We start from the raw sequence: 13148 nt of genomic DNA on the forward strand, positions 1-13148 counted from the left end.
CATTATCTAGTCAACAAAAATGTAGTGTGAGCCACATGCAGTTTTAAATTTACTATTAGTTTAAGCAAAGAGTCAAGATAGGGTGGAGGCTGGACATAATGGTGCACATCTATAATTCTAGTTACTGGGGAGGCTGAGGCAGGAGGATCACAAATTCTAGACCAACCTGTGCCATTTAGCAAGACCTTCAAAACAAAATAAAAAGGACTGGGGATGAAGCTCAGTGGTAGAGCACTCTGGGTTTAATTTCGAGTATTGGAAAAAAAAAAAGGTAGGGGGTGTAGTTCAGTTACAGAGCATTTGCTTAGCTCGCACAAGGACCTGGGACCTGGGCAACTTAGTGAGACCCCAGGTCACAAAAAGAAAACAAAATGTGCCAAAAAACTAGTAAAACTAAGTTTTGTGATTTCAACTACATATACTCGACATAAAAATTATTAATTGAGCTACCTTTACATTGTGTTTTAAATAAGTCTTTGAAATCTGTATTTTCCATTTAAGGTCCACCTCATTTTGGACCAGCTAGATTTCAAAGGCTTGACTGACCTGTGCTGCCTTAGCTATTATATTGGATCGTGCAGTTTAGATGATTAGGTGACACTAGATTGCAACTCTCCTGGCAGGGATTGAATTGCCTTCCTTTTTTCTTTTCTTTTTTTCCCCCCAGTCCTTGGCCTTGAAGGGCTGGGCCCTGTGTGTGCTGGGTAAGTGCTCTACCACTTGACTACATCCCCAGCCCTGAATTTCATTCTTATATATGCAGAGCCTGTCAAGGGCCCAGAACATAGGAAATGTTCACAAAACACTAACTGGTTAATTACAATTAATCACTGAAGTGATTGGGGTTGGGTTGTCATCTCACAAAACCACACGCCCGTGGCTGTGAACGCAGGCTGCCGAGGGCCCCAGGTTTTCCTGGGGTGTTTGAAATTTGCAAGGTCAGTTAATAGATAATCTTTAGTATTCTATTCAGAATCACTTCAAAGGCTGGGAGGGAGGAGGGACTCACTTCAAAGGCATTCGCAGGGAGAAATAGAGCAAGCCAGGAAAGCCCGTTGCTAGGACAACCTTCCCTGGATTGAAAGAGAACAATCATATATTGTAGGCCCACGCCTGGCCTGGCTGTGATCCTCCTGTCTGTAATGTACGCTCCTTTGGCTTGGCTCTGGGAAGAACAGTTTTTAAGTGGCCATTTAAGAGTGTAATTTGGAGCCAGAGGGCCATGGGGCACTAAAAGTGTTTAAGTGCTCAGAGAAGGAAAATGGGCTGAACACTGATTGGAAAGGAGCCACCCGAGGTGACGCACAGTCACTCAGAAGGTGCCTGTTGAACTGTTGGAATGTGCACTTCAAGAGGGACTTGTAACTGCTGCAGACAGAGCTCACTGATGGGAATCCAAGAATGGGGGTCAAAGCGAGGTGTCCCCTGGGGCCTAGAAAGTCATTAGCTTCAGCAGTTAAAGATTAGTTAAGAAGTAATTATTTCATGCTTACTTATTTTGTTTGTCTTTAAATACTTATACAGGTATTGGTTAGTTATGGTTCAGTTTTTATTTATTTTTATTTTATTTTATTTTTAGCTATACATGACTGATAGGGTGTATTTTGACATATCGGACATACATGGAGTGTAACTTCCCATTCTTGTGGTTGTGCATGACATGGAGTTTCACTGGTTGTGTATTCATAGAACTCAGGAAAGTTATGTCTGATTCGTTCTACTGTTTTTCCCATTCCCCTCCATTTCCTTCACTGTCTTTGTCTAAACCAATGAACTTCGACTCTGCCCCTCCCACCTTGTGTTAGCCTCTGCATGTCAAAGAGAACATTCAACCTTTGGGTTTTTTGGATTGGCTTATTTCACTTAGCATGATATTCTCCAGATCTATCCATTTACCAGCAAAAGTCGTAAAGTCATTATTTTTTTATGGCTGAGTAATATTCCATTGTGTATACATACATCTTTATGTATGTATACGTACATCTTTATGTAAATACATACATAAATGTACACACATTCTTTATCCATTCTTGTGTATACATACATTCTTTATCCATTCATCTATTGAAGGGCACTGAGGCTGGTTCCATAGGTTAGCTATTGTGAGTTGAACTGCAATAAATTGATGTGGCTGCTCTAAGTTCTTTGGTTATATACCAAGGAGTGGGATTACCAGGTCAAATGCTGGTTTGATTCCAGGTTTCCTGAGGAATCTCCATACTGCTTTCCAGAGTGGTTACACCAATTTGCAATCCCACCAGCAATATATGAGCGTACCATTTTCCCCACATCTTTGTCAACACTTATTGTTGCTTGTATTCTTGATAATTGCCATTCTAATTGGAATGAGAGGGAATCTCACTGTAGTTTTGATTTGCATTTCTCTAATTGCTAGAGATGTTGTCATGTATTTCTTGATTGTATTTCTTCTGTGAAGTGTCTGTTCAGATCCTTATCTCATTTATTGATTGGGTTATTTGATTTTTTGGTGTTGCAAGGTATGAGGGTACGTTTTTCAGTTTTCAAACAAATTTCAAATAATGAACTTTTGTTGGATACTTACTATATGCCTGGCATTCTATTAAATTCTATATTTAATTTTCAGAAAAATATATTGGTGTGTACATTTCATGGAGTCTTTAAAAATTGAAGTTTTGAGACCTTAAGTGACTTGTTCAAAATTGTTTCTTCTTCCTTTTCTTTTCCTTTTTTTTTGCTTTTTCAACCTTTTATTTCATTTTAAAAAATTTATTTATTTATTTTTACAGACTGCATTTTGATTCATTGTACACAAATGGGGTACAACTTTTTATTTCTATGGTTGTACACAATGCAGATTCACACCATTCATGTAATCATACATGTACATAGGGTAATAATGTCTCTCATTCCACCATCTTTCCTTCCCCCACCCCCTCTCTCCCCATTTCCCTCTACACCATCCAAAGTTCCTCCATTCTTCCCTTACCTGACCCCCACAAGTCCTCCGGTTACATACTATCATCCACATAGGAGAAAACAGTCAGCCTTTGGTTTTTTAAGATTGGCTTATTCACTTAGCGTGATATTCTCCAACTCCATCCATTTACCTGCAAATGTCATAATTTTATTCTTCTTTGTGGTACTGGGGATTGAACCCAGGGCCTCACTTATGCTAAGATGTCCCCAGTCCTTCTCATTTTGTGACAGGGCCTGGCTAAGTTGCTGAGGCTGTCTTTGAACTTGCAATCTTCCTGCCTCAGCCTCCCGAGTTGCTGGGATTTCAGGTGTGTGCCATCAGCCTGGCTTCTCATAGCTGTTAAAGGAGTATAAGGGTGATTCTTTGTTATCATTAAATATGATATCAGAAAAATCTTTATTTGAGAAAAAAGGTAGTATTTTATCATTTTAATTTAAAACCTAGACTACTCTTAAGTTTGAACATATTTCTAAGTTTTAAGTATTTCATCTCTCAAGGAATGCATCGGTAGACGAAGAAAGACCTACAATTAAGGTCCAACATCATGTGCTGTCTTGAAATCGGGTAAAACCAGGACTTTCAATGTCCTAATCGCAAGTTCTCCATCCTCCTCCATTCTCCCTGGTTATGTCCCAAGTTAAACAACCTGCCTGACAAAGGAACTAGGCCTAATGCTGGCTGATACCTGGAGAGAGGGCTTCAGTTCCCCACCCGCCTCCGGGATTATTCAAAAAAGCCAGCTACATCTTCGCAAGGGACCTGGGGCGTCCCTCTCTCTGGATCCCACACAGCCCGCTGCCCACGCGCTTGCTGGTTCTCACAGTTCCTGAATGCAGCCCCGTGGTGACATGCCTGGCTTGCGGTGTCCTCCTTCCCCAAGCTGTGATTTGTGACACTAGTAAGCTGCTGGGGATCTCACCATGTCCAGGGTCACGTGTTAAGCTGCGTATAAGTAGGCTCAGGTTCCTGAGGGTTCCACGTGCATTAGGAACAAAGCAGCTCTGCCCCCTGCCCTTTCAGGTTTGTGAGGGGCGGGGATGTGAACCAATTGGCCGCCAGATAAAGTATAATTAAAATCGTGGTTCACTGAAACCAGGGGTGCTCTGCCATTGAGCCATATCCCTGTCTTTTTAATTTTTTTATTTTAAGACAGGGTCTTGTTAACTTGCTGAGGCTGGCCTTGAACTTGTGATCCTCTTTAGTTGCTGATTATTATTTATTTTATTTTTTTGTTACTGGGCAATTGAACCCAGAGGTGCTTTACCACTGAGACGCTTCCCCAGTCCTTTTAGTTTTCTGTTTTGAGTGGCGGGGGGTGGGCTTCACTAAGTTACCTAGGGCTTCACTAAGTTACCTAGAGCCTCGCTAAATTGCTGAGGCTGGCCTCTATCTTTTGATCCTCCTGCCTCAGCCTCTCTTTAAACAGCTGGGATTACAGCTTGTGCCACCATGCCTGACTTTCTGTTGTTTCTTGTATACAGTTTTTTTTTTTTTCTGTGTGCAGCTTAAGTTTTGTATTTTATAATATAGATGTTTTAGTTTTATGTTGTCAAATTGATCCGTCTTTTCCTCCTGATAGTCTTTGTTATTTACTCTTAGAATCCTTCCCCCCAATTTGGTAATTACTTTTATATATGTGTGTGTGTGTGTGTGTGTGTGTGTGTGTATATATATATTTTTTTTTTCCTGGAGATTGAACCCCAAGGATGCTTTGCCACTGAGCCACATCCCATCCCTTTTTCTATTTTATTACGAAACAAGGTCTCATTAAATTGCTGAGGCTGATCTGGATTTTGTGATCCTCCTGTCTCAGCTTCCGGAGTCCCTGGGATGGTAGGCGTGTGCCACCACATCCAGATTAGATCATTTTAAAAAAATAGCTGAACAATTTCCCATTGAATATCTTGGGATGGAGAACAACTGTCCCTCTGGTCTCCTGTGTTACACATAATGCTGGAATGTACAGTTCCGAAGACATGCCCATTCGCAGGCAAGACTATCACAGTTGTCATTTAAAACTGGAATTGCAGGGTCGAAGCACTTATTACGATCTTCTCTATATTAAGAAGCTTAGCACTTTGATATGTTATAATGATTTTTTTCCATGAGTTTGTGGTATCTTTGGCAGTAAGGAACATTGAATTGTTTATATAGTCCACTTTATTGATCCTTTGCTTTATTGTTTCTGGGATTTGTATATTGTTAAGATACAAGCCAAGATTAATTTATGTTTTTTTTTTCTACTACTTTTAAGGTTTCATTTTTCATTTCAATTTTTGAGTCATGTGAAGTTTCTTTTGGCAAAAGAAACGAGGCAGGAAGCCAAGTTAATTTTTTCCCAGATGGCTTCCCAGCAACCCAGCACCATTTATTACAAATCAATTTTTCCCTACTGTTTTGATATGTTGCTTTTTTCCCTCGACTAACTTCCTGTCCACATTTGGATCTCTTTCTGTGATTCATACTGTGTTCCATTGATCTCTCAGCTTTTTCATGCTTTAGGACTCCAACTTTCAAATTACTATTCTTTATAATACATTATTTTTTATTCCATCTGGGATCAATTGCATATGTGATATCATGTGAGAATATAAATGACAACGTCACACTGTAGACATAAAGAAGAAAGTCAAGCAAATGTAGGTGGCAGATAGCAAGCTCTCATCACGTGTTTATATAATTACTCCATGAAAGGTGGGAAAAGGGAAAAAATAGCATACTGTTATTTTTATTACTAAAACCAGATTATGGTTTTTATTAAAATATAGTCACTTAATATTGGTGTCAAATACTTGTCCATTTTTTACCACTATTTCCTGTCCCTGTTGCTCTTTGAAATTGCTAATGATTTTGGCTATCTGAATAAGTGATGGGAGAGAGCATCCTGTGATTATACTACCTTACCATCTATGTCTACACTTTTGTCTTTCCTGCTTTTACAATTTTTATTCAATAAATTTAATTATGGAACCTAATGTTTGAGTTTTGCTGCAGAGCTTCCAGGAGGACAGAAACATGCGGAGCTGAGCCTGAATCCTTGCCTCCCAAATTAAACTTGCCTATAATTACAAGTATTAGATTTCTTCTAGTAAAATACAAAATGAACTACATCTCTAAAGGAAATAGAAACTTCTAGCACCAGTAGAGTTTAAGCAGAAGTGTACAAGAGAAAATGAAATCTGATTGCCTCCTCCTATACTCACTGTGCTAGAAATGAGTTTATTTCCCCAGAAAACATTGCTGTCTGCTGCCATTTTGTGATAGACATGATTCATGACTTTCTTAATCTCACTTATAGCCAATTCTGGCTGATGGGACAAAAGCAGAATTATTGGTGCATGCTGGGAAATTTTTTTTTCTTTTCTGATGAAAGAGACAGATGTGATTGGGTACCACCTCTTTCTCATTTTCTCTTTTTAAGGCAGGTTTGATGTATGGGGCTCTGGCAGCTGTTTTGAGCCATGAGGTATATATATATGCAAAGAATATCTCAGAACATTGGACTTTGATGTTAGTACTTCTTATCTCCAAACTTCTTGCTGGATGAAAAAAAGAATCCTTATTTTTTTTAATCACTGTGAATTAAATTTTCTATAGTGTACAGCAAAGAATCATGGACAATAGAGATAGTATAGTAACATATAAAACTGTAATTATAAAAATACAAATCAAGTAACAAACTTGTTTCTTGCCTACATAGTTCCAATAAAGTGATGTGAAATGTTGGCTTAGGATCAGACTTCCTTAACAGGACTCGCATATCACAAGAAATAAAAGCAAGAATCAATAACTGGGATAGATTCAAACTAAATAGCTTTCTCTCAACAAATGACACTATCAGCAATGTGAAGAGAGAGCCTACAGAGTGGGAGAAAATCTTTGCCACTCATACTTCAGATAGAGCACTAATTTCCAGAATATATAAAGAACTCAAAAAACTCTACACCAAGAATACAAATAACCCAATCAACAAATGGGCTAAGGATATGAACAGACACTTCACAGAAGAAGATGTACAAGCAATCAACAGATATATGAAAAAATGTTCAACATCTCTAGTAAAAAGAGAAATGCAAATCAAAACTACCCTAAGATTCCATCTCACCCCAAATAGAATGGCGATTATCAAGAATACAAGCAACAACAGGTGTTGGCGAGGATGTGGGGAAAAAGGTACACTCATACATTGCTGGTGGGGTTTTCAAATTAGTGCAGCCACTCTGGAAAGCAGTGTGGAGATTCCTTAGAAAACTTGGAATGGAACCACCATTTGACCCAGCTATCCCACTCCTTGGCCTATACCCAAAGGACTTAAAATCAGCATACTACAGAGATACAGCCACAACAATGTTCATAGCTGCTCAATTCACAATAGCCAGAGTGTGGAACCAACCTAGATGTCCTTCAATTGATGAATGGATAAAGAAACTGTGGTATATATATACAATGGAATATTACTCAGCCATAAAGAATGATAAAATTATGGCATTTGCAGGCAAATGGATGAAATTGGAGAATATCATGCTAAGTGAGATAAGCCAATCTCAAAAAAACCAAAGGTTGAATGATCTCACTGATAAGCGGATGATGACACATAATGGGGGGGTGGGAGGGGGGCAAGAATGGAGGAAGGAGGGACTGTATAGAGGGAAAAGAGGGGTGGGGAGGGTGCGGGGGGGGAGGAAAAAATAACAGAATGAATCAAACACCATTATCCTATGTAAATGTATGATTACACAAATAGTATGCCTCTACTTCATGTACAGAGAAACAAGATGTATCCCATTTGTTTACAATAAAAATAAAAAAATAAAGTGGTGTGAAAGATTTTTTTTAACATTTACCAAAGTTGATATCCTATTAGAATAAAACTAAAGTGCCACTGGATTTCATTTGAAGATTAAAAAATGAAGAATCCTACTTGCCTGATATAGATTATATTCTGAGTCAAATGAGGAAATCTAAGGAGATCTCCCAGAGCAATCTCAAGAAATGCTCTCGTTGGACTCTGATTTGCTGTCAGAGGGAGAATGAAAGAAATATTCTGTGAATGGTTCTTGTTCTTGTGCTTTGCATGCATGACCTCAGTCCAGTTTTGTCCATGAAGTAGGTGAGCTGTGAACTGAACTTAGCCTGTCTGACTGCAGAGGTGGGCTCTTTCTATATGACTTATGCTGCCTCCCCCCTATTCCATCTTTCCCCCAATTTCTTATTGGTGCATTATAGTTGTACATAATGGTGGTACTTGTTGCTACGTATTCATATATGCACATGATATAACAATGTAATTTGGCCAATATCACTCCCCAGTATTTCGCAGGTAGAATAAAAACAATATGCCTCTGGGGATTAGCAAGCATTTCCTCCCCTTTGGAGCTGGGGGTTGAACCCAGGATTGCTTAACTACTGAGCCACATTCCCAGCTCCTTTTATTTTGAGACAGAATCTCTCAAAGTTGCTTAGGGTCTTGCTAAGTTGCTGAGGCTGGCCTTGAATTTGTAATCCTCCTGCCTCAGCCTCCCAAGTCACTGGGATCACAGGTGTGCACCACTGTGCCCCGCTCTGATTATCTTTTTAGACTGACAAGATATTAGGGAAACAGCCTGAGAAAAATATTAACTAGCAAATGATAACATGTTGCATTAGCCAAGAAATATGCTAAATCTATACCAGCTGTATTGAAATCTTGCTCTAGATTAGAGTTTTGCAAGTTTTTCCAGCCATAGGCCCCACATTCAAATGGAATCTCAGAACCCTAATTGAACAGAAACTAAAGGAGGAGAACATTTTGACCAAGGAGTGGCTAATGGTGTCAACAAACATGGACAAATAGTGTTACTGTCACACAGGCAGAGCTCCCAAGGGGGTCCTGGGTCCAGGTTCTTGGCATCCTAATCAAAGAATGGAGCAAGATTCTCCTCCTCCTAGGTGGAGTGGGATTGATTGGCACCTTGATTGACAGCTAGATTTTGTGTGTGTGTGTGGTGCTGGGGATTGAACCCAGGGCCTTGTGCATGTGACAGGCACTCTTCCAACTGAGCTATATCCCCAGCCCAACAGTGGAATTTGACACAACTTCTCTACTACCCCTGTATAAGGGGCACAGAGGAGGAGCAAACCACAATGCTAATGATATGCTAACTAGCACAAGTGGACTTTAGGTCAGGCTGTCGCTCATGCCCAAGATGGAGGGCTTTCTCTTCCGGGTCTTGAAGTCCCCTTGTGTTCATCTAACTTCCTCCCTTTAACAGCGAGATGGCCCATTTTCCCCTCACAGGGAGATGTTGGTGGGATGGAGGTGCCCTAGCCCTTTCCCATTCCCTCCCTCCTACTTTTAGGACTGAATTGTACTCGTTGGATTTACTCTGGTGAGGTAGTGTCACTGGCAAAAGAGTCAGTGGAGAGGGGGTGGCTACAGCCAGATTTCAGATTTAGGGGCACATAGATCACACTTTCAGGATAAAAGGTGTTTTTTTTTTTTTTTTTTTTTTTTGTTTCGTTTTGTTTCAAAGACAAAGGCTTAAGCATGTTTTAAAAGTAAAGAATGTACTGATGGTAAAAGAGAGGCTGGTATTACAAGAGAGAAGGAAGAAAGAGAGGGAGTAAAGGCAGTGTTATGGTTTGAAAGTGCCCCTCCAAAGTATAGATGTTGGCAATGTAGTGTTGTTTAGAGGTGGGGCCTTAAAAGGGAATTAAGACATGGGGCTGCCACCTCATGATTGGGACTATTACCCCTTTAAGAGATATTTCTTTTGCTCTGTTGCCTTCTGCCACTGAGGACTCAGCACCCTTCCTGTGGAGGATGTAGCCATGAGGCGCCATCTTAGAAGCTCTCACTGGCAAACCTGCCCACACCTTCATCTTGGACTTCCCAGTCTCCAGGGCAGTGAGGCAAAAGTTCAGTCTCAGGTATTTTGTACAGACTCAGAACATGGATTAGAATATAGGTTAGGGGCAAAAACACTAGAGTACTCTTCTCTATTGGCTTGCTTTTGGAGATGAGTGTGCCTAAAAAATCCACCATAAAAAATGGGAAGGAACCTGAATAGAGAATTTCCTACTGTATTTCTGATCCTGGCTGAGGTTAGACAGGGTGAACTGCTGGGAAGTGAGCACTCAGCAGTTTGGTACTGAGAAGGCAGCTCATCAGATCTCTCCAAGGACTGGAGTGTTGCCCCATAAAGTGAGGTAAAAGCAATGTTGCAAAAAAGTTGCTGATATGGTGCATGCGTGGCTGATGGGCTGTCTAAATACTATCTGGATGGAGGGGAAAGAGACAGTGGTTGGGACCAATTCAAAAGAAAGTAAGAGTTTAAAGAACAGATGATTGAGGTAGAAGATCAAGTGGGGTGGGAATGGGTGATTGATTCCTTCTCCCCTGTGGAAACCAGCCCCACTTCTCTCCAGCACATTCTTTTCTCTGCTTTTAAAACGTGCTTATGCCAGTGTTGTGGCACATGCCTGTAATCCCAGCTACATGGGAGCCTGAGGCAGGAGGCTCACAAGTTCAAGGCCGGCCTGGGAAACCTAGTGAGACCCTATCTTACTATAAAATTGGGTCAGAAAAGGGATTTTAATATTCAACTTCAATTTTTTTTCCCCACAAATATTTTCATTGAAGAGCTATCTGACTATACAGGGAAACAAAAATTAAAGGAACAGATCATTCCCAATCTCATCAATAGATAAGTATTGTAAATATTACTGGTGAATTTTTCCAATTATCTTTATCTTTAATAATTTTTTGAAACTTAAATTTCATGAAACTTTTTGAAAATTTTATGAAAACTTCAAATATATCCTAAGGCAGAGGAAATAATATAGCATATTATGGGTACTCATGTACCCATCACCTATCTTTAAAAATGATCAAAATTTTAGAAATCTTTTTGTTATATATACTCCTCCACTTTCTCTTTTGTGGTATGATTCTCTAACGAATTGCAGCATTTTATCCAGGAATACTTCTGAATGTATACAGAGGGATATCTATGTTTTAAATGCCCTACCCCTTTGGTATAATTACACACACACACACACACACACACACACACACACACACACACCATCAGATGACATCTGAAAAAACAGATGTTGATTTTTAACACCCTCCCCTATGCAGCCTGTGTTCCAGTGTTGGCATTACAATCCAAACGCTCGACGCATCACATTCGGTTGATTTATTTCTCAAATTTCTTTTCATCCAAAATAGCCCTTTTACCTCCTTTGCAACAATTCCATCTACTTGTTGAATTTTCTAGCTGTAGATCTACATGACATCAACTATTATGCTGCCCATGCCTTTAAGTTTTTGGTAAAAAATAAGTTTGACTTCAAGGTTTGATTGGATTCATGTGAGATTCATTGATAGAGCATTTGTAAATTTAATCTGGATTTTTATCTATCTTTCTATTTATATAGAAAGACCCATACATTTATGGTAAAAAAAAAAAAAATAAACTCATACTGGAGCAATCTATTGTACCTTATATTTTAATAAAACACAGAGCTCTGTCCATACTAACAGGTAAGTATTCTTATTTTTCTTAATGGCTGGTCAAGTATCCAGTTTTAGAATGGCAAATAGTTCTATTGATTTCTTATTGATGGACATTTAGGTTTTACTGCTTTCCTATAATTATAAATAACACTATGGTAAACATATTTATAAATGAATCTTTATACCATGTTTGATTTCTTCTTTAAAAAAATTGTAGGAGTGAAGTTGCTGATTAAAAGGATATGCATATTAAATTTTCTTGATAGATATTGCCAAACTGTTTCACTTCTAAAACTTGTATTTACTTGAAATCTCAGCAGGGCATATTTGCAAGCCTGTTTTCCATAGCCCAATCAGATATTTGCAAATGTAAACATTTTTAATCTTTTCTAAATTCAGAAATGAGAAATATGTAAAAAATTTTTACTATCTATATCTTTGGATGTTTGTTTGAAAAATGAACATTTTCTACATTTTGTACTATTTTTGTTTTTTCAAATTGCCTGTATAAGTCCTTTATCCATTTAAAAAATTTCTCGTCTTTTCATTATTGGTAATTTAAATAATTTTATATTACAACAATCAAAATAAATTAAAAAAAAATCATACAGGAAATTATAATGAAAAGTAGACCTGAGTTTCCTTTTCCAGGTGCCACCCTAGTTGCCAGAGGCAGTTCTCCTAATAGCTTCTATGTTTTCTGAGATTGAGATGAATTTTTATAATACAAATATTTGCCTTTCTCCTCAAAAGTCTCATACTGTACTACTCTCTAAAGCTTAGCTTTTATTTTTTCCCAGTCATATATATTAGACATCTTCCCTTATAGCACATAGTTAATCTCATTCTTTACAGTGGTTCCATAGTATCCCATTGTATGAATGAATCATGATTTACTTTATTAGACCCCTATTAATGGGGTCTAGTATATAATAAGCTGAGGCTGGGGATATAGCTCAGTTGGTAGAGTGCTTGCCTCGCATGCACAAAGCCCTGGGTTCAATCCTCAGCAGCACCAAAAAAAAAAAAAAAAAAAAAAAATCCATTCCCAGGGTTTTGTTACTACAAAGTTCTGAATTCTGTGTACATGTAGTATTTATATCCATGTCTTTGTATATGTAGGATGAATTCCTAGAAATAGAATTCTGGGGTCAAAGATAATGTGAATTTAAAAATTTGGTAGGCATTTCCAGGTGTGGTGGCGTATGCCTGTGATCCCAGAGATGTGGGAGGCTGAGGCAGAAGGATCACGAGTTCAAAAGCAGCTTCAGCAACTTAGTGAGACCCAAACAACTTAGTGAGACCCTCTCTTAAAAGAAAAAATAAAAAGGGCTGGGGATGTGGCTCAGAGGTTAAGTGCCCTTGGGTTCAATCCCTGGTACCCCCCCCCAAAAAAAAAAAAATTGATAGACATTGCCATGATACCCTCTAAAGAGACCCAAAACTTCCTCCAAAAGTGTATGTGGGAACTTATAGACCAATATCTTTCACAAACATAAATCCTTCACAAGATATTAGCAAATTGAATCCTGCAGAAGATAAATTGGAGAAGTGGAGTTTATATAAGGAATGCAAGGTTTGTTCAATATTTGAAAATCAATGAACACAATCCACTGTATTAACAGAATAAAAGACAAAATATGCAGAAAGAACATTTGGTAAAATCCTATATCCATTCTCAGCAAACTA

The sequence above is a fragment of the Sciurus vulgaris genome, assembly GCF_902686455.1.
Source record: "Sciurus vulgaris genome assembly, chromosome: 8".
In the NCBI taxonomy this organism is placed as follows: Eukaryota; Metazoa; Chordata; class Mammalia; order Rodentia; family Sciuridae; genus Sciurus; species Sciurus vulgaris.